The sequence below is a fragment of the Neofelis nebulosa genome, chromosome 11 (genome assembly GCF_028018385.1).
Source record: "Neofelis nebulosa isolate mNeoNeb1 chromosome 11, mNeoNeb1.pri, whole genome shotgun sequence".
In the NCBI taxonomy this organism is placed as follows: Eukaryota; Metazoa; Chordata; class Mammalia; order Carnivora; family Felidae; genus Neofelis; species Neofelis nebulosa.
Genome location: NC_080792.1, coordinates 60,153,516 through 60,178,381, shown reverse-complemented (window position 1 = coordinate 60,178,381; position 24,866 = coordinate 60,153,516). Strand labels below are relative to the sequence as shown.

At 46.1% G+C, this 24,866-nt stretch overlaps 1 long non-coding RNA gene across 7 annotated transcripts; it reads right to left on the bottom strand.

The window, feature by feature from the left end:
- Positions 1 to 861: 861 nt before the first annotated feature.
- Positions 862 to 23,880, bottom strand: LOC131490403 (uncharacterized). 7 transcript variants are annotated; one of them, XR_009251082.1, is made up of 9 exons: positions 20,089 to 23,880; positions 19,198 to 19,349; positions 18,278 to 18,369; positions 12,460 to 13,382; positions 11,900 to 11,957; positions 11,357 to 11,739; positions 7,596 to 10,688; positions 4,639 to 4,892; positions 862 to 3,722 (listed from the first exon to the last, which is right to left on the bottom strand). It is a non-coding gene; the product is annotated as an uncharacterized LOC131490403 (long non-coding RNA). The 7 variants fall into 7 exon arrangements; XR_009251083.1 differs by lacking the exon at positions 11,357 to 11,739 and having other exon boundaries at positions 19,198 to 23,880; XR_009251087.1 differs by lacking the exon at positions 11,357 to 11,739 and having other exon boundaries at positions 13,287 to 13,382; positions 19,198 to 23,880.
- Between the last annotated feature and the right edge of the window lie 986 nt (positions 23,881 to 24,866).

The following is a 24,866-nucleotide window of genomic DNA, read 5'->3' as shown; positions in this document are numbered from 1 at the left end:
GGCAATAAGTCCATTCTCACATTGTTGGGTAACCATCACCACCGTCCATCTCTAGAACTCTTTACAGCTTACAAAACAAATTATATACCCGTTAAACAATGACTCCCCATTCCCCCCACTCATTGCCTCCATAAGTACCTGGCAAGCACCATTCTACTCCTGTCTCTCTGAATTTGACCACTAAAGGTATCTCATGTACATGGCATCCTGCAGTGTTTGTGTGTGACTGGCTTATTTCACTTAGCATGTCTTCAAAGCTTACCTATGTTTTAACATGTATCAGAATTTCCTCCCTTTTTAAGGCTGAATAATAGTCCACAGAGGTATAGACCACATTTTGCTTATCTATTCATCTGTCAGTGGACATTTGAGTTCCTTACACCTTTTGCTGTTGTGAACAATGCGGCTATGAACATGGAAATAACAACTATATCTTCAGGACCCTGCTTTCATTCCTTTGAATGTAAATCCAGAAGTGTTTTCCTTAATTAGTGATCTTTCATAATGGCTGAAAACTGAATAAGCATTGGTATGATTTCCTTTCACACAAGAAAATACGCAATGACTTTTAGTGAAACGTGAAGTGTATTCAAACTCCGTACTTGTGTGTGCTATATATAGATATGCCTCCATAGATTGAGCTGACATTCAACAAATCGCTACTTGTCAATAGACTGAGGAGTTCTCTAAACTGCAGTGAAAAAGAAGTCTTTCCTTTTCTAAACTTTGCTTCTTCCCACAGCATGAACACTTGAATTTAAATCAACCAAGGAAGTTAAAACTATAAAATCAATGCTGTGTTCTCACTCTACACCGATGGCTTCTACCGTTGTTTTGATTATGATAAAAACACAAAATGCATAACATAAACTAGTGGTAAGTATATTCACATGGTTGGACAACAGAGCTCCAGAAATTTTCCATCTTGCAAAATTGAAACCCTGTACCCATTTAAAAACCTACCATTTCCCTCCCCTCGACCCCCCTGGTAACTTTCTATTTCTATGAGTTTGATTACATTAGATGCCTCATGGAAGTGGTACACTTTTTAAAAATTAAACATTAGACAGAATCTCTAGGCAATAAAGAAAAGTGTCTATTTATTGACCATTAACCATTATGCATACACACGAAGAGCGCTTTGGTAAATCTTTTACAAACCTCTCCTTTGCTAGTGATTTAAGAATGCTAACTTCCCCTGAAAGAAAACTACTCAATTTTAGTCAAATATTTGATGAACAATTAAAGGTTTTATGACAGAGGCCTATCTACTTCAGCGGATAAAGGGAAAGTTATTTTGAAAACCACCTATCATTTCAGGCTTCTTTAGTGGTTGATAAGTCTTGGGCAGAGTTGGCCTCACTTTCCGTGGACATGTGCGTGAGGAGGCTCGTCAAGCTTAAAGAGCCTGGAACAGCTCACTCCTGGCTAGAGTTCTCCTCACTGACTAAGATTTCTTTAGGATTCTTGCAAAGAATTAGTCAGCAAAGTGAAAATTAACCTCAATATTTTATGGGTGAGATCATGACATTGCCATGGCCTTGCCTTCCCTCTTCTACCCCAGTCCAAACAGTGGGATCTCTCCCCAGGTGAGGTCTTGGAGAGGCAGCCCTCCTCCCTCACACCATGCCCCCAACATGTCACTAGTCCTGGCCTCCCTTCCCATTCCCCAGATCCTCAAGGATGCTGCTACCTCAGCAGAGCAAATTTCCCACTTTTATTTATTTATTTATTTATTTTTATTTTTATTTTTTTTATTTTTTTATTTTTTGGCGTAGTATGACAGGTACAGAAAATGGTAACGGGACCCTAAATGTCTTTGACAAAAGATCCTCCTTCTCCCTTTCCACCCTCCCTCTTCCTCCTTGCTCTTTCCCTATCACTTCCATTGGCTGGGCTCCGCTGGCTTCTAGGGATCTCTACCAATGAACCAGTCAACTACCTACCACAAAGACCTACTGAATGCCTGCTAACAGAAGCCCAGGCCCAGAAAATCAAAAGGAAGGAACTTGGCACAGATCCAGTCATATCACCAGATGAATTTTGTGACCACCGTTCCTTCCCCTGGGTTGAGTTATCTACAGAAAGCACACTTATGGAAGGAAATCTGCCCAGGACTCAGGAAGTAGATGTCAGGTCTAAGATGTGACTTTACTCACTTACACACTAACAAGTTAGCCTAATTCTAATTTGTGGATGCTGGCAGGAGACATGAGCTCCTGGGTCAGAAACAAAGGACTATATTACTCATGACACAGCAGCGGCACAAGTATCAACATGTTGGCACCAGCTTCCTTGCTCTAAAGGTCCACAGGCATGACCCCGGGCCCAGATCAGTAGGACAGGTAAAGTGGGCTTGTGTCATGGCCCAGGAATACTTGGGGAATCTACTGTTTTCACAGGCAAGAGTAAACAAGTCTGCTTTTTAGGTGCTGAGAGTAGGGAGACATTATCTCATTTCTCGAGGGCATCAGAACAACTCTGAAGACATCCTGGGAGAAAGACTAGTCTTGGCCCACTAGACAGGTGCACTTGTGGCCCATGGAGGACTTTCTCTCCCAACACTGGCTCCCAGGTGCAGCCCTGCCAAGCACTAGTTGTGTGACTTTCAACAAGTCACATAACCTTTCTGGCTCCTCATTCTCCGTATCTATAAAACGGTAGTGGTAATACACACCTATCTGTCCCACTAAGCCAAAGATCCTGATGGAAGGTTGGTGGAATTTTGTGGAAGCAATGAAAGGTCTGGCTTCCTGCTTGGGAATCCACATGAAATCCCTAAGTCACTCTTGAGTCTCCTCCAAGCCATGCAAACAATAATATTTTGCAAAAAGCTTTGAAGCCCAAGTTCCACAGGTCAGTTTCAGCCTATTCTTATGCTAAGAGCCCAATTCTCACCAGTTTCCCACACTCTTTATGGAGAAAGATCATTTCAGGCCTGATACTGAATACTAAGTGCTCCAGAAACCTCCCCCACCCTCCCACCCTACTCTCCACTACAACTTATTTATGCTACACCTCTCACTTGAGCGCTTCATTTCTCTCCTAAAAGGCCACATGCCCTGAAGCATCAAAAGGTAACCAAATCTGTGCTGATGTGGGTCAGTGAACTGTGGACTATGCCGTACAATCACAGAAGATGTGCTCATCTGAAAACTTCTACCCGTGACATTATGTTCCAAAAAGGCATTCTAACTTACAGATTCTAACTGAATCTAAGCTAGTAGCAATCTAAACTTGAGTTTTAGCATAAGTGGAACAGAGATAAATTGAAATAGAAATCTTACTCCATTGGGTCAACAACCCATGAAATACACAAATTTCCTATGGGATCCTGAAAAAAGAATCTAAAGGTGGAAAGGTTAGTGTTTGTGGAGGGAAACACTTGGAAGACCTTCAAGTAACTCCATTTATACCTGAAGATGCCAACTGAACTGCCCAGGCCACTGGCCAAAGGCTTCCTCTTAACCACTTTCTCTCCAGCCTTATATACGTGAACACACCAAAATACATATGTCCTCACTCCGACTCTGTTCAACAGAAGTGGATATAATTATCCCATCTTAAAGATGACCAAACTGAAACACCTAGAGAATAAATGACTTACCCAGGGTGAGACATTTGACAGGAGGCAAAGCTGGAACAGGACCCAGATCTCCCACCCCACACTGCTGTGTTGCACATCTGTCTCAGTGTCCTCCAAATTATTTGTAGGAAATAACCTGAATAATCAGGCCAGAGAAAGAAAAGAAAAACAACTCAGTTACTTTAATGAAGTCCAGGCTGATGGAGATACGTACCACACACATAGCTGGGGTGACAAGTAGGTATGTAAGTAAACAGATAGGTATGTAGGTAGGTAGGTAGATGGGTAGATAAGTAGGCAAAAACACATGCACACATATCTGTAAACATCGGAGGCAACTTAGAAAATTAACCACAATATACAACAGAAAAATAAATAATAAAAATGGAATCAAAATCGGTTGAAAGGAACAAATAAATGGATGCCACCAGTCACCAGGATATGACAGATGCTGCCATTGGAAGCCAAATTCAGCCCTGAGTCCCTTGTAATTGTATGGGATATACTTGTCGCTGTCAATATAATGTTCACTTAGAGAATCAAAAGTCTTACAGATTCTTATAAAAAGGACTTTGGGTGACATGATAAAATCCTCCACTATGCTTTTGTAAAATACCCAGCTTTGTTCTTCACAAGTACATTTCTGTGTCAGCTGCCCTCCATAAAAGCTGGAGACATGATATTAAATCTTAATTTGTTGGATGCTTTTCTGTGGGAAGCCAAGATAATGAGGTCCAGGAACATAGCTTTCAGATGATCTAACTCAGAGCTAAGGTGTACGTGGTCTTGTGCCCTGTTTTCTGTCTCTTAACATCTAATTCCCAGAGACAGGAAGAGTTCTTGATATGTAAGCATCTGACACCCCATAAACATCCTAGCTGAGAAGCTACAGATGTACCAGAGACAGATACCCAGGAGTTAGGAAGCCAGGCAGAAGAGAAGAGGTGAAAATGAAGGGAGAAAATAACAAGGGCTGTAAATGGGAGATTCTAGATAAGATTGCTTTTATGGTCCATGCAAATTAATATAGACATATTCCAAGTGCCAATTACATGAGCTTCTTGAAGGCTTTGATTCTTGCATCCATCTGGAAGCTTCTGCACTAACAGCACATGTAACTTCTATATGTTTGTTTGGTTGGTTTATCTTCTAAAGTCTCTGACAATCATTGTGATTTGACGTTATTCTCGTGAGACTATTCCCATGCTTCCTCTGCCACGTGCCTGCTCACTCTGACACTTCGCCATTCATGGAAATAAATTTCCTTTCCAATTCCAGCTGCAGTCCAGAACAACAGGTGTAGTCTCTGAAAGAATAAATCGGGAAAGAAGATGTGAATTGAGTAGTGCTTCAATAAATGTATATCCCGTCCCACAAATCTTTACTGAGCTCTGGGTATGGCAGGAACTAGGCTGGGTGTAGAGCTTTCAAATATGAATAAAGCAGGTCGGACCCCCTCAGAAGCTCACAATTAGCAGAGGAAGGGGTGTTGTTGGTACCCAGTCACCAGGAAATCAAGCCATTGAGCAAACACATCACACTCTACACTTTGAGTGCTGTGACAAAGGAATGAATTCAGCATGGTGACTGGAGGAGCCCATTCTGATTCAGAGGATGGGAAATTTTCAGAAGGACAGTGATTGCCTATTCAACATCCATTCCACCACCCCAGATCCTTGCCAACAGATCCCTGATTTTTGTTCAGGTATCTGTCCTCAAGGAACCCACAGGAATAAACCCTGAGTAATGTAATCCAGTCATGGCAATTCCCTTCCTCTTGCCAGGATGGATTTACATATGGACATGTGCTGAAATTATGGCCAAGAAAATATGACAGGAAATAGGCTGGGGAGACTTCCGGTTTCCTTATTCTTAAAAGGAAATGCCATTTTCCTCTGGATCCTGCTGTTTGGATCTGATGAATGGAACTGTCAGCTATCTGTGATTGACAGACATACTTGCCTAAGAGGGCCCTCGGCAGTTGGTTACCTGGTATTTGTATGTGTGGATGTGTAACAGCACGTGTGTGGGTATAGGCACGTATCTACAAATCTGTGAGCTTCTTCATAACACGGATGAGGTCTTACACATCATTTTTCCCTCCCACAGGATCTAGCATAGTCCCTAATACATAGAAGACACCACCTAAATGTCTTTGAATAAATCAATACATAGAAAATCTACTCATAATGGGAATTAAGGAGGGCACTTGGGATGAGCGCTGGGTGTTATATGTAAGTGATGAATCATTAAACTCTATTCCTGAAATCATTATTATACTATATATTAACTAACTTGGATTTAAATTAAAAAGAAATAAAGAAAGAAATAAAGAAAATAAAGAAAATCTACTCATGGCATTAATCATAATCATGTATTAGAACATAACATAAAATTTTACTAAAATGTTAACAAACATATGTTTCCAGTAGATGTGATGTTTTCCATTTTTGTAATTTTGCAAAATACAACACAAGACTAATCTAGATTTGTACAGTCCAATATGGTAACCCCTGGACACGTGGCCTATTTGAACTTAGTTAAAATTTATTAAAAATTCAGTTCCTCAATCACATTAATCATAAGAGGCTAGTAACTTCCATATAAGACAATGCAGATAAGACCATTTCTATCATCATAGAAAATTCTATTGGACAGCATTGTTCTAGAGCATGCAATACCCACCTCCGAATGTAGCCCAGTACTTGGCACATGGTAGGCACTCAATAAATATTTGCTAATTAATGCATTCTATAGATCATTCCAGATATTATTACAAGAGCCAAAACACAAAATGGCAAGCCCCGTCCTGGCAATGAAAGCAAACAGAACTAAATATTTAGCATATGGCAAAGCCAATACCCACTGGTCTATAATGATGCTGAGGTATCTAGAAAGTCCTACAGGTCCCCTAACTGGTAGACCTCCCTCAGCACATGTGTTCCCCAACCACAATGTCAAGCCCAAGCTGAGCTGATGAAACCGGACTGATCATCCATTACACAACGGCCTAGGTTTGTAATATATTCTTCCATTTGTTTCCATGGACTGACTCTCCCAATGTACATTTCAGAGCTAATGCTCAAATTCCACTCTCTTAAATTTCATCAAGAAATTTCACAATGAACCAGAGATTTGAGATTATTCTCCAAGCCCCAGGGGATAAAAACACCTTTTCTGGTCCCAAGGCATCAGGTAATACGCAGACGTGAAAGTCAGACAGACCTGAATTGAAAGCCAGCTCAATCCCTTAGCTGTGTGACCACGGGCACATTGTTCAACTTCTCCTAGACGTTGTTTCTTTACCTATGCCATGGGGATGTAAAAGGTTCTACCGGGCAAGATTCTTCCAGCATGTGATGTGTCAGCGCGTGGAGCACACTTGGTTCCTTCCCTGTGCAGTGGGTCCCAGACGAACGGCTGGGTCGGCCAGAGGGGCTCAGCAAATGTGCATGCCTTTCTCCTTCCCTTCCCTTGCACAGTCTGCCTGAAGTCCCTCTGCATACACTCCCTGTTCTGAGGGCTTGTTAGTTTTGTTCATGTCGAGCTATAAACTTGAAGCTACCAACCAGAAGAAGGAGAAGAACCTGAACCTAAAGAGAAATCAGCCCCCAGGAACCACAAATGAAATGGATGCCTGGCCTCAACCGACTCTCTGAGACGCAGCTGCCTTCAGAGCTGTCTTGCTAGCTCGTCTTCACATGCTCCCCCTCCTCGGGAGACCCAGCCTGTACTCGGAGTGTAATCCTGAATCTAATCAAGAAAAAGGAAAGCTGCTCCTGGCCAGTAGTGTATGGAAGCGGCTGAAAGAGTGGTTGGGGCGTTGGGGGGGAGGGGGGGGGAGTTATACCCAGGCCCCAGCAAACAGCCAGGTTCTGGCCTTGTCCCTTGAGGCTGTCCCCACCTAGAGCCCAACATCCCTTTCTCACCCTCTGGACACCCCCCTCTGCTGGCTGCTTTGTCTCCTGTCTCCTGTCTTCTGGGGACTGGGGCTTCCCCCACCACTGACCTGTCCTCCTTCTGTCTTTTTCCAGCACGCTTCTTTCTTCCCTCAAGCACCAGCTCTCCCCGACAGGATTCCTGAAAATTCGCACTAAAATGGTAGGGTGTGCCCCTAAGGATATGTGCACCTAATAAGGATATATTCAATAGAGCAAATGATGTTAGAACAGGGGTCCCTACTTAATCCCATGCTTCTCACCTTCAAGAGAGTCTCAGATTTAAAATGAGAGCCTGTGTTTATAAAGATGACCAAACATTGGTGGTGGTGGTTGTTTTTTTTATCTCCAAGAAAATATTTCAATACCTGTGTCTCTCTCTCTGGGGTGATACAGGCAGGTGAGTGAACTGCATTCACTCTTATGAAACCAGTAGAAAGAACTCTTACAGAACCAGTGGTTCACCCAACCCAGTATTCTGTCATCTGTCATGAAATTCACTAATGTCACCTACCCACAACTTAGCATCCCTTATTTAGCCTGCCTCTATGTATTTGTCATATTACAGCCTATAAAATACTGTTCTACTCAGTATGTTTAAACATCTTATGAGCCCTGAAATTACATTCTGGCTGCCAGATCGAGCATTAGCTCAGTTCAAGCTTTTCATGATTTTATCCACTGGATAAAATCCCCCTTTTCCACTTTTGTCCACCCTGGAAAAGCCTTAATGGTTTTATTTGCTTCTCTTTGGGTCTTTGCCCACCAAAAAGTCTAAAAATACATCATAAATATTTTAAGACACTTTATTTTAAACTATCTTTAGTATTTTTTTTTAATTTTTTAACATCTATTTATTTTTGAGACACAGAGAGTGATGGAGAGGGAGACACAGAATCTGAAGCAGGCTTCAGGCTCTGAGCTGTCAGCACAGAGCCTGATGCGGGGCTTGAACTCACGAACCATGAAATCATGACCTGAGCTGAAGTCGGACACTTAACCGACTGAGCCACCCAGACACCCTGAGCCACCTTTAGTATTTTAAAGATGAATCAGGCTTTCAATTGTGTTTTGTTTTTGTTTTTGTTTTTTTTAGGGATGTGTTTCACTATTGACCACAATCTCTCCATTAGTGCAGTGAACATTTAACTGTAGTGTATTCACATAACAGGGGGCAAGCTTTAGAGGAACAGAAATATTTAATCACGCATTGGGGCGTCTGGGTGACTCAGTTGGTTGAGGGAAGGACTTCTGCTCAGGTCACGATCTCACGGTTCATGAGTTCGAACCCCGCGCCAGGCTCTGTTCTGACAGCTCGGAGTCTGGAGCCTCCTTCGGATTCTGTGTCTCCCTCTCTCTGCCCCTCCCCCACTCGTGCTCTGTCTCCGTCCCAAAAATAAATAAACATTAAAAAAAAATTTTTTTTAATATTTAATCACTCATATAAAGTTCTCAGTTTTTCCTTTACAGTTGTAACCTGTCTATCGAAGCTTAACTTAATCGAGCCCTAGTGTTTCCCAGGCTGAAGGAGATCTTGCTTTGAGCCATCTTCCAGGACACAACCAGCTTCGAGTGCTTCTGGGATGTTTCAGAGGTGAAGACAGCCACGCATCAAGTCAGCCCCAGGCAAACTTTTATCCCAGTAGGGGTGGATGACGTTGACTGCTAAGTTTTGGAGCACAGTTTCAGTTTTCTGTAGCTCTTCCCGGAGATTAGAAACCAAAACCCAGACCATGCTTTGCTTTTCGTACTATCACCTCTGTAGGAGTTCTTTGTATCTTTCTCCCACAGACCTTCCTGTCCCCACAGCGTGAGAAGTCACAGTGCTGCTCTGCTCCCCTGAGCTGAGCGCTTGCCTCTTCCCGCTTCGTAACAGTGACTGTTTTCCTGCTGCAGGAAAAGAGTTCGCCTTACCCACTCCTGCATTCACCAGCAAGCAGTTAGGGACTGCTTCCTATGTACTAAACTCTGCGCTGGATCCTGGCATATGTATTTAGTGGAGGCAAGCTCTAGAATAAGACATAAACAGAAAAACAAAGGATCACGGCAGCACATGGCACAATGACAAGAGGGGTCAGGGGACCCAGGGACACCGAAGGGAGAACGACTATTCCATCCTGATGACTTGGTGAGGGCGACAGAGAGATGGTGACCTTTGAGAAGGACTGGAAAGGTCAATAGTAACTCTCCAAACTGGGAAAGAAGGGGAGGGGAACATTCTAGACAGAAGATGTCATTCGCCAACTTAGAAAATACAGATGCGGCAACACAACCCAATTCTGCCCGGGATGTGTCTGTGGGGCCTAGAACTGGAAGCATCTGCAACAGGTTCGAAATTGGAGTCTAGAGCTCCGGAAAGATGGCAAAGCAAGAGTCTCAGATTGATGACCCTTTGCTTGAAGCCACAGCACGGTGGGTCTCAATCAGGAGTACGTATGACGGAAGAAAAAGAGACCATGGATAGGGGAGCACTCAAGAGAAATGGAGGCAACTCACAGCAGTGAGGGTACAGGTGGGAGTATTTCTGTCCTTTCTGAAAAAACTCCGTAGGCAAATGTAGGCGGGTGTCCAACAATCTCACCAACAGAGCCGAGGAGACCTCCGCCTTGCGAGTCACGTGCCCACTGATGGCTGCTGCTCTGTGCTCGTCCGTCGGTAAGTAGGCAGGCATTTGCCCTCTCCTGGTTTCCGCATCGCTGATTTGACCCTTTGTTTTACGTCCCCTCTAACTCTCACAACTGCTTTTTCTTCTGCATCGTTAAGATCTTTGTAAGTAGACCGAAAACCATATGTGGAAGAAGAGTTTACAAACAAAAATAAAGATCCAAAATACTACTCGACACTGCATCTAAGATGTCTTATGTCCCAAAGAAGAAACCATTATTTTTTAAGGAATTAGTTTGTCAACATCGTTGGATCTGAGGCATTTTCTTATGGCATTAATCGCATCCTCTCCGGCATAAGTGGTACAGGAGTCCCAGACTCTCTGATGCGCCTCCAGTCCCAACACAAAGCTCTTCTCTCTGACGCTATGGTCATTCAGGTTCCCGAAAGGCCGTTGACAGATCGTCCGGGAGGTGGGCAACGCGAGCTGGAATTTTGTCCGAGGGATGGGAGAGCAGGGTGTGGTCGCCTTTCCCTCCACACGCAGTTGTCACTGTGACCTGTCATCGCAGAGGAAGAGTGAGGCTTGGGACTCCGGGGATGCAGTGGAGGGTCAAGGAATGATGCCACCACTCAGCGGGATCCTCAGAGAGACGAGCGGTGCAGGGGACCACACAGACCCCAGGGATCACAGAACAAAGGGAAGCAGAGGGCAGCTGTCTGCAGGACATGCAACCCTTCAGCTCTGTGCTACTCAGATGTCCCTTAATTAGGGCCAAAGAGCCATAATGCAGCCTCCATCCCACCTACCTGCTTGTGGAAATCCCAGAGAACATTTACACAGCTCACGAGTCCAAGTTTGCTGTCGTTGGCCAACTGTCCTGTTACCAGGAAGTCTGGCCGACCACCTTCTGCCATATGGGCTTCCCATCCCCTTGCCCCCAGAATGGGCCACGCCTCAGTTTCCCCAACACTGAGCTCAGGCTATAACAATGAACTGAGGAACTGGGGATAATAGATGAAACTTACAAAAGAGAAAAGAAAAATCTTAGACGTGAATGCCAGATATAACTGTACACAGTTGTCCACAGGCTTAAGCCCTCTAGACCCCTCAGCTTGCCTGGGAGGGACAGCACAGTTATTGCCAGATGGGTCCCAAACTAATCACTGCTGGCTTCCCTCCTGCTCTGTGAGTGCCCCAAAGAGAAAGATGAACTGCACGATTTACCTGCCCACCATGGAATTCAGAAGGGCTTTTATCAGCATGCCGTGGGTGTCTCTCTCCAGAGTCCTGGGCCTCTGCCTCTCCAAAGATCAGCAAGAGGGAAAAGGTATACCCTGTCCAAGACCGGCTTTGTTGTCAGAGTAATAACATGCAGAGTGTAGTTCTGTTGGTCTATGCTATCAGATTAAGTTCAAAAATTTCTTTTTGGGGGGGCATCTGGGTGACTCCGTCAGACTGTTGAGCATCCGACTTTGGCTCAGTTTGATCTCGCAGTTCATGGTTCGAGCCCGGCCTCGGGCTCTGTGCTGATGGCTCAGAGCCTGGAGCCTGCTTCGGATTCTGTGTCTCCCTCTCTCTGCTGCTCCCCGATCACGCTCTGTGTCTCTCTTTGGAAAATAAATAAACATTTAAAAAAATCTGTTTTTAATTTTTTTAAGAACTGAGTCATAAATGGATATTTTTTTTTCTTCGCTTAATAAGGCTCCAACAATATCTGAGTATTGGCAAATCAGAATAACCTTATGGGCGGGGTCCCAGGCAGCTCACCTGAAGTCCCAAGCTGGGAGCCAAGAGAGCTGTTCCTACTGGACGTGCTCCCCAAATACTGGGAAAGAAAGAAAGGAGTCAGCCAGGACTTCTCCCCAGAGTCCAGGCCATTACGATGCCAGCTGGCAGAGTACTGTGTCATTCCATGATTCTTGTCACCATTCTTGACCAACCCATGGGGACAGGCACCCTTACCCAGGGCTTGTGGAAACCAAAGGGCATGGGGGTAGGGCAGTAAATGTGATCTGGCTCTCGGCCAGATCTGGCATGGCTTAGCTTGGTCACAGGCAGGAACCAAGGAGAATGCCAGGAAAGGGTCACTTCCCTCTATATGGCTGTGAGGGGCTCCCTGGGGAACTCTAGCACACAACCAAGAGACCCTTTGAGGACTTTCCCCCACCAAACAAAGAGGTACCTGCAAAGAACAATCCAAACTTCCATCCAGAAAACAGAAAACGTTCTTGGCAGCTTAAACACAGAGCCCCCCAGGGTCCCCCACATTCTAGCCATCAAGGGTTCCACAGCCCTGAGCCCCCCGCACACTCTGCCGCCCCTCAGACCTCCATCTGTTTGTTGTGGGTCATCGCTCCTGTCTCGTTCACCATCCAGGAGAGGGACATGCTCACTGAGGGGCCCACACGGACTGTGCAGTCATCTGGAAAGCAGCACCATGCACCTGACCTAACACAGTGCCTCTGGGATCAGGAAAAGTGGGCTTTGTTCTCTGGGCCCTTGATTGATTTATCATGTGACTTCAGGCCTGTGTCTCCATAGCCATCTGCTCCACCTAACTATATAACTAAAGAGCATTTATAACTAAAGAGCATTTATAACTAAAACACTCAGTATGGAGCTGTGAAGTTTTCACCTCCGTTACTCTATCCAAAGAAAAGCCCGTTAACAGAGATATGCTGTAATGCACCCACTGCACAGTCACCCATCCATTCACCCCAGCAAAAGCATGGCATTGACTTCAAAATGTAGTTTTGGGAGTTTAGTGCTCGTCCCAGCGGTTTCTGTTACACAGTGTCAAAGTGATTTTTAGATCTTGAGCAAACGGCTGCCTTTGTCTTTCTAAATGTCCACTGGTATCACAATAAGGGAATTCCTGACTCACAGACTCTGGTGGTTTGCTATTTGTACCAGAAATACCAAAGTCAACAGAATTTACTAGCCTAGGGAGCCTTGCAGGTAAGTGGGGACAGTGCAAGGACACTGGGATTAAAGCCATGTGACAAAGAAAATGCACTGAGGACAGATCAGGGAGGAAACGGGCAACAGTTATACTAATGCAGTGATGGGCGATTCTTCTCAAAGCAGCCTTCGCTGTTTTCATACCGTCTCCACGATAAAATCAGCAGTGGGAAGGGAAAAAATAAAAGCTCACCGAACTTCAGTTGGAAGGCTTGAATTACAACCCTCGCTTTACTTCTGTGGTTCCCTGGACAAATCACTAACTTTCTTAGCACTTCTGTTTCTTCATCTGTGACATGGGGACAATGGTATACACTGTTGTGATTGACCCACCAACCTCCATAACCCTTCCCTGGTAAGAGCATCTTAAATTCATTGGGGGAAATAACCTTCCTCTGCTTCAGGATCCAATGTGCCCTCCCCTGTTGAGTCTTGACAGGGCTCTGTCGGTAAAGGCTCTGCTGACCCAGGAGCAGGGTACTGACCCCAGTTGGGCCCATGAGACTCTCTCCCCCGATCCTTGACTCTTAACCATAGGGTCCCAAGGATGGACACGATGAGCCGATACATCTCTGGCTGGTTTTTCAACTGCTCCTTCAATTATGTGAGTCTTCTATATCTTCCAGATAAACCCACTTTTGGCTGCAGTTAGCCAAAATTGGTTTCTGTAGCTCACCACCAAAAAAGTATAATCATCCTGCATTTGATAATTGCCCAGCCACCTCACAGATTGTTCTGAGATCAGATAGACCCTGGGTGTGAAAGCACTTTACTAACCAAAACGGTCTGTACGGATATTGGCATTTCTACTATGTGGGGTCAAACTCTCAAGGTGCACACTGGGCGGCATGAGTCCTGGATGCTGTGAAATCTCCATCACATTGGCCTAGAAAGATCTGGGACCAACGGTGCCAAGGAATCTCCCCTCAGGACGAGAACAGCCGACACGCTGCCTGCCCCCACCCCATCTGCATGGCGTTCTCTGCTCCAACCTGAGCTCCTGGCCGGGCAAGGGCTGGCTGGTGCCCGCTTCAGGCAGGCAGGGCTGCAGGCATCGTGAGCTAGATTAGCTCATGGATTAGCTAATGGATTAGCTGAGAAAAATTCTCCCCGCCCTCAGAGGCCAGCTAAATAAACAAGGGGAGAACATAACGTCAGAATGAGCTTCACTGCCTGAAGCACTAGGCATGGCCAGAGTGATGCGAGAGCTGGGATGACTTTTATTGAGATGCTTTTGAAAATGCTCAGCAGTTTTGATGCTGATGACTGAGCTTGCTGTTTTCTTGCTTTTCCTCAGTGGCTCTTTCCAGCCATGATATATGTGCCCAGAGTCCCAGGTTTGTTCTTTTGAAAGAAAGAGCTTTACAGTGAAAGTCAGGGGTGAGCTCGGAGTCTGCCAACCAGCTGAAGGTCTTCTAAACAGCAGTCCAAAAGGTAAGTGCTCGGGGCACCTGCGTGGCTCAGTTAAGTGTCGGACTCATGGTTTCGGCTCAGGTCATGATCTCATGGTTTCGTGAGTTCTAGCCCCGCATCAGGCTCTGTGCTGACAGTACAGAGCCTGCTTGGGATTCTCTCTCTCTGCCTCCTTCCCTGTCCCTCCCCCACTCACACCGTCTCTGTCTCCCTCGAAATAAATAAACTTCAAAAAAGAAAAAAAAGGGTAAGTGCTTATCCCAGTGCTTTCTGTTGTGCAGCATCTAAAGGAATCTTAAACCTTGAGTAGACAGAAATGGTTATAGAAATGAGCCACCCTTGCCTCTTTGTGTTGAGTCGTCCTTACAGAGGAGAATGCTGCAGAAGAGGCATTGCGTTCCTCGATTTAGGGTCCAGCATGCACAGCGTTCTCTGCATGAAACCCAATTCCTGCCTCACACTCCCCTGCTGACCAGGAGGACACAAGCCACAGGGGAAAGTCAGCCCTGTGCAGAACCGGCTTCATTCAAAGGTAGAAGCGTGCAAAGTACCCGAAGGGAAGCCACCACAAAGTTTTCTGGACATTCCAAATGGAACACGGAGACAACAGAAGAGTTGGTACGGAGGTCACCCGGATGACAGCACAAGCAGGACATGTCAAGGTGGTGGGGGTGGCAGGAGAGAAGCTCAGAGTAAAGTCAAGTGCGAGGGTGTGGCCACCAAAAACAGGAGGCGAGACTCGCTGGGGGTGACTGGGCCAAAGCCACAGTTAATAAGTGACAGGGGCACCTGGGTGGCTCAGTTGGTTAAGTGTCCCACTCTTCATTTCAGCTCAGGTCTGGATCTGACAGTTTGTGGGATCGATCCCCACATCTGGTCCTGCACTGGCAGTGAAAAGACTGCTTGGGATTCTCTCTCTCTAACTCCCTCTCTCCTCCTCCCCTGCTTTTGCATGTGCTCTCTCCCAAAAGAAATCTAAAAAATAATAATAATAACATGTGACAAATGCCACACTTTGAGCCCAGATCTGTATAACACTTCCACAAACCAGAGAGAACTCACCGATGCTTCATTTTTCAGAGCCTGGCACATATACACAATGCCAAAAAGTCTACAAAGGATGGGGTGCCTCAGACATGGCCTCTGACATCATGAGCCCTAGGATCCAGCTGAGGAAGTGTGTGTGAAGCGGACCCCCTAGCCCACACCCTCTCCCCTAAGCATGCAGGCAGGATCTTCAGCAGCCCGATCCCAAAGTACTCCTAGGACCATCCGAAGGAAACATTCCATGCTCCCAGGCCAGACGTCCAGCCGCACCTACCATCCCTCCTCTTCTCTCAGACCCTCATGTCAGTGCCCATGACCCTGAGGACTGGGGTAGGGTGACCCACCTTGGCACTGCTTACTGTGCCCATGTGAGCACAGCTGTCCTCATAGGTGCTGTCTCCTGATGCTCTGGATACCAGAAGAGTGCAGGATCTGATAGAAGGGAGAGCCCTGTGTTCCATGTCTCACAAAATCTTCCCTGAAAATAGCTCTGTGTGTGTGTGTGTGTGTGTGTGTGTGTGTGTATTGAGAAAGGGAGAGAATGTTCATAAAAGGATAACTATGTAAGGCATAATGTGACCAATGACCAATATCAAAAGCATAATGCCCTTTGATGAAATATCAATCTTCACAGAATGCCTTTCAAGGAAAGTAGAATCTATTCAAGAATTAAAAGACAGAGAAGGAAAAGGCTCCTTCATGCATCCTTTCATAACTCCCAATACTCCCTCTATCGGAGCACTTCTCACACAAAATTGTACTTGCCTATTTATTTCTCTATACCCTCCAGTGAACTGTAAGATCCATGATGGAAGGTCTTGTGTAGTTTTTGTTTTACATTATAATATAGAGGCCTTTTGGAGTGTCCAACTCATAGTAGGTGTGCGATCAATACTGAACAGATGGATGGATACGTGGATGGATGGAAGGATAGAAGGATGGATGGATGCATGGATGGATGGATGGATGGATGGAAGGATGGATGAATGATTACATGGATGGATGGATGGATGGATGGATAGGTGGATGGAAGGATGGATGAATGATTACATGGATGGATGGATGGATGCTTAGTTGGAAGGATGCATGAGTGGTTGGGAAGATGGACATGAGAACTATATGGACAAAAGGTGTTCTTTGTATGTATCAAGATGGACCCTTCCTTGCTTTCCTTGATAATTTTCCAAAAACACCTATTTAGCATTCCTTGGAGACTACAGGTGTATCACACTACAGAATAATTGTAATTGCCAAAATTCCTTTTCAGTGAGAGCACCAGGTAACAGAAACATGTGAATGAGATCAGAAGGATGGCCAGTGTAAACAGGAGCAGGAACCAGAGAACCTATATGCAGAGTGATTACTTAGGCAGGCAAGAACAATGAACAACGCCAAATGGGCTATCCTCAACTTGAAAAAAAGTTATGGACAGATTTAGTCTAGAATTTCTTGGGCAACCATGTGGCATAGGGAAAATGCCCAGGACTTGAATTGAAACATCTGGCTGGGTTCCAATCTGCCACTTATTTAATATTATGCACAACTCAGTCTCTCTGGTGCTTTAGAGACTTCACCTGCAGAAGGGCAATAATAATAATACCTAGTCTTCCTGGTAAGTAGGACTAAAGAAATTATGAAGGTGAAAGTCTCTATCAACTGGCAGGCACCTTACAAATGCCGATATTCATAGTCAAACCTTCAACCAACCTGTGGACATAGGAATATCAAAGAGCATCCTTATCCATTTCCAAGTGACACTGAGACACAGGGGATCCAAGTAAGTTACCTCAAGGGTTGATGCTAGATAAAGCTATGAAAGTCTGCTCCTCAGGGCGCCTGAGTGGCTCAGCCGATTGACCATCTGACTCTTGATTTCGGTTCAGGTCATGACCTCACGTTTTTTGGGTTCAAGTAGAGTGTTGAGCTCTGTGCTGACAGTGTGGAACCTGTTTGGGATTCTCTCTCTCCCTCTCACTTTCTGTCTCTCCTGCGCACTTGCTCTCTCTCTCTCTCTCAAAATAAATAAATAAAAACTTTTACAAAATTATAAACAGAAAGAAAGAAAGAAAGAAAGAAAGAAAGAAAGAAGGAAGGAAGGAAGGAAGGAAGGAAGGAAGGAAGGAAGGAAGTCTGCTCATCTCCTGGCCCTGACCTTCAGACTCTGCCCCTGGGGCTCCACATGACAGGAGACAGCTAGCTAAGACCTTCAAGAAACACCAGGACATCCCAGCTCTGGGAGACACATGTGATCTTATGATGGTGCTTTATAACATAAATTTTAAACACAAATACCACTGCCTTTCACGCTGTCCTTAGTACCCCCTGCATATCTGGGCAGAAGATGAGCGATGGTGTGCCCCCTACCCTAAATTTGACACCTTCAGCCATTGGAGGTACTCATTGGATGTCAGGATTCTCTCAGATAGTCTGGATTTGGGACCTTAAAGGTCACCTAGTTCAACTCTGTCCTTATGAAAATGAGGAACGTATGTGCTAAAGAAATGATATGATTTACTGAATCCCCATGATCTATTGGCCCTGGGGACTTCAAAGCAGTTACTGCATGTGGCAGTAAAGAAATAGGAATAAGCATGAAATTCTAATTTATGAATTCTTTTGAGGACACAGATGGGAGGAAAATGCAGGAGTGCTCTTTATCAAGCGCTGCTGCCCATGGCAACATGATAGTGTCTCTTGACTAATGAGGACTTTGGGGGAAGTTACCATTTAATATAAATGTGAGTCGTAGTCTGCCTTGGGTCTTCAGGCAGAGTTCTCTTTCGATTCTGCCCCAAGGCCAGATGGCAGGATTGTGGCTGCAAAAAGATTAAATAAAATGCATGTCTTACTTAAGGACAAAGAAATTGAGTGCATCTCAAAGGCCTCTCATTAGGCTCTTCTCTCTACTCCCATCCCATTGTAAGTTACTACAAAGACCATCCCAGTATATTTAAGACACTGCGCCAAAGTGACAACCCAGCCCTGGAACAACTGTCTAGGGCACACCGTCTGAACTTGAGCTAACGAGGTGGAGTACCGAGTACATCATAGATTGAAATACAATATTGGTAGATGCACTCTCCAGGGAAGCTTCTAAAAATAAAGCTCAGGGAGCAGCGCAAACATTCTGCTGAGGTAGCAGAGAGGGGCCTAGGGCATTGTGTGGCCTCTGTGTGAGCAGGAGTCCATGATCAAATGGATGGAGCTGGACGTCACCAGGCACATATGAAACCGACTCTCCCTTGGAGCTTCAGAGTAGGTAGTGAGGACGTGGAACAACAAAGGATCCATGTGCAAAGATGGGGGGGCTTGAAGTGTAAGATCCGGAGGCCCAACCCTCTTCAATCTTTGCTTTTTCCTTTGTATCCTCCTAATTACTATTTTCTACATCATCAGCACTAGATTTACCTTTACCCCACAAGAGAACAGTGTGTGTTTCCTTGTGCCCACAGAAATACCAAGTTGAAAGATTTGAGAAGGTAAAGAGAAATGAAATTGAATGGAAATCAACGTATACCTGTTGTGCTAGGTACTGGTTATACAAAGCCCATGGGAAAGCTGTAGAGTCTTGAGCCAGATCCTTGCCACCTCAGTAACTTAGTCATCTTGCGTATAAAGTGTAGTCAATGGAAATTAATACTTACCTTGCATAGTTGAAAAGGACAAGAGATGGTGACTCCGAAGAACTTGATTCTCAACACCTGGAAGCTGTCAAGGTGCAGGCTTGCCCTTGAGAACACCACAAATCAGAGCCTCTACTCTCTGGGTCTTTGTACAACCTCCTTTCCACGTACACCTAGGGAAAAGGGCACTGCACACAGGGTGTCCTCAGGCAGCAAAGCTGTACAGACCTTCTGAAGGACAGTCAGCATCGACCCAGGACCCAAATGGAGGAACTGACCAGGTCTGCTCTGCACCTGCCATTACAGTGCTGGCAGGGGAGGTGAAAATTCCCCGAATGCACCTGACCATCTGAGCAATGGTACACTGGGAGGCAGGTAGATAGATGCTTCCCGAGCTGAGTGTTGAGTAGCACAAAGTGGACCCCCTGTGGCCCACAGACCTGCCGTTCTCACAGGGCTTAGTGGATCCATTCTCATTACAAGTAGCTGAACCTTGCTTCAGTCTCCCCAGCATTGCAATGTCCAGTTAATGAGTCAGGTGCAATTATACATCACAGGCAAGTGTCAGAGCCTCTTCCTTCATTTGTCTGGACAAGGAAATGTTACTCCCTAATGAATGGTCACTTACGTATAAACTCAAGTCAGTTTAACATGGATCTGGGCCAGGCACACACAAGGCATGGAACTATGCTCTCCACAGGCTGAGAAGTCACAAACGCTGCACTCGTGGAAAGCTACATATAGTGCAAGAGAGCTACGATAGCAGGTAAATATCATTAAAAAAATACAGAACAAAACTGGGAAAGACTTCATGTCATGTTGACCCAGGGGACCAGAGCAATTCCCAGTTGTACCAGGATTTGATTTTTCATTTATTAAATCAACCACAATTTCTGAGCTCATGGTACGTACCCACCAACACGTTAGAGCTGTGGATATTCTTGCAGACAGGATCGGAGAGAGAACCCGGGTCTGTGCTGGTCAGTCGGGACATCCCATTTCTAGAAAAGGATCACCTGAACAAAGACCTTCTGTGGATGCTCCAATCCTGGGCTCATCCTCAGATCCCAAATTCCCTTTAATTTCATTTTTAATCCAGAGTTCAGGGCCATGTGGCCACCACAAAACACTTTTTTCAGTCTGCTCTTTAAGATCCCATCCTGGAAGTACTGGGAGTGAATGCCTCAGCGGTCTCAGCTCCCTGCCACGCCGGGCCCGAGTCCCAGGAGCCCCTTGTGCTGACCAAATCACCAGTTGTGGTTTCAAGCCACAGTTGTGCAAGCCGTCATTTTCCCTTCTCAGATTGCTAGGTTCTGTTCTCATACGCATGCCAGGCTCATGAAGCTGTGCAAGGCTCAGGAAGTGAATTCCTCCGTAGGGAAGTGATTTATAATGTTACAGCTGTAGGCCCACACACTGTCAGAATAAATCTAGTTCAATTTTTTCCAAGTTCTTCTTCACCATTTATCTTTCCTTTGTTTCCTCTCCCTGCCTTGTCCAATCCATCCTAACACAAACACACACACACACACACACACACACACACACACAGGCACGCATGCACGCACACGTGCGTGCAAGGCGCACAGCCCCTCCATTTCATTCTCATGTCCCAGGGCTGGGGTCGGATCCCCTTCTGGGGCCGCATCCCCATTTCTGTGGTCCTACTCACTGGCTGGCCAAGCCCGGGGCTTGGGACCCAGCTGGAAAGCCTAGCTCAAAACGTCAACCTCAAAGGTGACTCCAATAGTGAGAGTCTTCAGATGGGATGGATATGGTCCATGCGCTGGCAGACAGGCCAAGCCAGCTGAAGTCAGCAGAACCTTCCTGGGAGTCTCTGTCCAAATGGTGTCATTAATAATCAAGAAAGGTAGCTAATAAGCAAGCACGGTGTGTTGCTTTCAGATAGCAGAAGCAGACCCAGGTATCTTGCAGCCGTTCCAGCAACCTCCAAGAACCACAGTGCCATACACAGTAAAGTGAAATCTGGTTGTCCACCCTGGGGCGGGGTGGGGGGGGGGAGGCGTCTGTGCCTTTGACTTTAGGATAAGCGATGGGTCAACGTGAGGAACGGTTTTGTGACTCGGCATTACATCTCCTACTGTGCAATTCTGCCTTCCTGTTTTCAACAGGTTGGGGGAAGGTAAACAGCTAATCTCAAGGTACTTTTCCTCCTGCCCCTTCTTTTTCTTGTAGACTTAAGAAAACATCTACACCACTTTCAGAGTTGTTCTTAAGCTACTGGCCCTGGCCCTTGCCAGGGCACCAGCCCTGCCCCTCCGTGTCTCTTGCAGGAAGCAAAAGCAGGAGCATTTGCCCACACAGTTTCAATGGCCTGTATTCTGGCCCCAGATCAGAAACTTGCAACGACGGGGTTTTTAATTCTACCCTGCTTGTTGGATTTCTTGGAGTCTGCTTGGATTTCCCTCCACAGTGTCAGCCAGGAAGGAAGAGCTGCCACACTGTTCTCCCAAAACTTGGGTCAGTTCAGATGCCCTCCCCATCTCTGGCTTTTGATGGTAAAGTCAAAAGAGAGAAATGTACTGAATTCTGTCTGTACCAATTCCAACAAATGTTATGAATAGGTAATCATCTGCTCCCAGCAAGAAAACGCCTCCTTGAGAGGGAAGCAGACACGTTGAAACAGAGGCAGGAGGAAATGCCTTAGCAGACAGGCCACAGGCGGGTCAAGACTGCAAGGATGTATCAAACCGGACGAGTCTCTGAGGCGGAGGGAGAGTTGACACCCCACTGCTATAGGTCCAGGCAGCTCTTTAGAACTACACAGGAGCTTGATTCGTCTTGATCTACTTATCAGATTTCACTTAAACTTATTAAAATCAGGTTTGTCCATTTGAAAACCATCAAGTCTCGTGGTTGGACAAGGCTTCTCTCTGATGCTTACAAATGAGGTGGTCATCAAAACTCCATCCCCTCGAAGAGATCTGCTGGAGGGGGTCCCTCATGCTGAGGCAGCACCACTTGGTGTCCTGGCTTGGGCATGTGCCCCCAAACAGCCCAATGGCCCTTCAGCTCTCTTCACCAAGAACCAATCACAGGCCTCCCCCAGTTTCCCTTGCAGCGTGGTTTGGGATGCCCACATGGATCTGGTTCTTCTCCTCTCATGGTGCCCCCATTCGATATGACCCCTTTAAGGAGAAGTGCCCCTGGCAGACCCCAGCTGTAAGCCACGGGGGGCCCAACTAAGCCAGAATCAGACAATCACAACTCTCCTTCCAAAATTACACTCTTGGGGCACCCGGGTGGCTCAGTCGGTTGGGCATCCGACTTCAGCTCGGGTCATGATCTCGTAGTTCCTGGGTTCGAGCCCCATGTTAGGTTCTATGCTAACAGCTCAGAGCCTGGAGCCTGCTTCAGATTCTCTGTCTCCCTCTCTCATTGCCCCTGCCCTGCTCACACTCTGTCCCTCTCTCTCTCTCAAAAATAAATAAACGCTTAAAAAATATTAACAAAACAAATACATAAATAAATATAAATACAGTAGTGAATATTAACTTTATTCTCAACCAACCTTTAGCCTGTCTTATTCCTGTACCCGCTAAATCCCATTACCAGACCCTGGACTTCTGCAAATCGTTTTCTGGACCTACAGGCTGGGCCTTTTGTTTGCCGGGTATTTTCACTTAAAAGGAGACAGCTAAACCACAAATCACTTAGGGCACACCCATCCACATCCTTCTAATATTTCCTCAGAACCAACAACAACAAAAAAATCCAGCAGGAGAACAAGAACCGTCAAGTTACAATGAAGACCAGACCACATTTCATGTAGACAATTACTGGCCTATGAATTTTAGTCAATTATTAATTCAAGCCCCTTGGTATCCGGGCAGACTGAAAGAATGAAGGCATCTATCAAAGCAAGTTGCTCGGGTGACAATGACCGTGGGGCCACCCTCTCGCTCTGGCCCTCTCCGGGGTCGAGACATGCACTGCTGCAGCTCACGGGCCTCCGGGTGTTGGTGAGGCTGGGGGAAAGCCCCACAAATCAGTGATCTCCCGCCCAGACCAACTCGTCCCTGGGCTCCCCCACCACGAGTGGGCTCCCACACTAGATTCTGTCACCAGAAAGTATCAGCACGATCACTGGGTTGTCCCGCTGCAGGTGTTAAGGGCAAGCTTCCATTTCCTCCTTGATTTCCAGTCTCTAAATTGCACTGGTAGGAAGAGAGGAAGAGGAGGGAAGGGGAAGGCAAAAAAAGGAAGAGAAAAGAAGAGGGAGAGGCTAGTCGCAAATATGAGCCTGGCACCTCTTTAAAAAAATGGACAGAACTACGTACGGAAGCGCTTGCATTTTGTAGGAGAGCAAGCTTGTAAGAGGGGTAATAGGATACTCACTGACCCCCTGACTTGGGAGAAGGAAAAAGCCTCCCCTTCCCAGATGCACTGGCAGAGGACATCCTAGGACATCAAGCCACCGGGGAAGGAGTCCGACGCCCTGAACACAGAAGGTCGAACAGGAGGGTCATCCGCAGAGGCTCTGACTGAAGTGAGCCTGAGCGACAAGCCCTCCCTGAAACAGATACTGGCTCTCGCTCACTGTCAAGGGTGAACCAGAGTTCTTGTCTGCTAGCTGGGCTTATAAATGGATCGCCAAAGATCGTTCTTCCCGATGACCCTCTTTTCCCCTCCTGGGGGTTTTATAAATCACTTTTAATTGCCAGCCCTCACGTCCTCCTTTGGACTCACTTCTTTTACGTGGCTTTTCGTGAAAAGGAAAGCCGAGCGCACTGAGAAGCAGTTTGAGTTTCTCCCCGAACGTTTCCATGACTTTGTCGTTGTTATGACTCTGATGTGGGGGCTGTGTTGGCCAGAGGCACCAACTCCACTTACACACAGCTGGCAAATGAAAACAATATCAGCACATCTCCGCTGCACAGCAGGCTTTTATACGGTGATGCTTCATATTTTACTGCAGTTTCCTTTGGAAATGCTCAAAGCAACGACATCTGTTTCCTTTCATTGGGATTGTTATGTTCTTCCAGCCAAAAAAAAAAGGAGAGGATAGAGTTCATTAATTCAGCGTAGTAATAATTACAACGTCCACATAAATTTTGTTGGGTTTGGTGCTTTTAAATGGGGAAGCGTCCACCACCCTCGTCCCCTCCCTCTTTCTTAGTTAAGATGACATAAAACTGGTAAGCCTCAGGGCGACACTCCAGAGGTCTTGCGACCACAAACACTCACCACAGGCTCCAAAGGAAGGTGACATTCCCGGACTGCACCCCTCCCCTCCCTGGGGCCCATCAACGACCCTGGGAATGCACAGGGAGGTGCTCACACTGCGTGCGGTGGGTCAAATCATCATGGACAGAGGGGGGGTTTAGACAGCCCCGCATTTTATTCCTTGAAGAAGGTAAAAATCTGCCACAGACAAGCAGGGGCAGAAGAGGGGAGTAAAAGCAGTCGGGGCCAAGACATGAAAATCCGTACAACGTTAAGAAGTTTGGACTTCTTCCTAAATGTGTGGAAACCGCTGGAAGTTTTCCTCAGAGGAGTGACTTGAGAATGTGCATTTTAAAAAGATCCCTCTAGCTGCCGTTTGGAGAATGGATTGGAAACTACTAATACCTGGCACAGCCACCCAGGAGGCAGACACCGCGACCTGTGTGAGAGCTGATGGTAGCCCGGGTGTGGGGGACACAGTGGGTAAAGGGACACAGGCACAG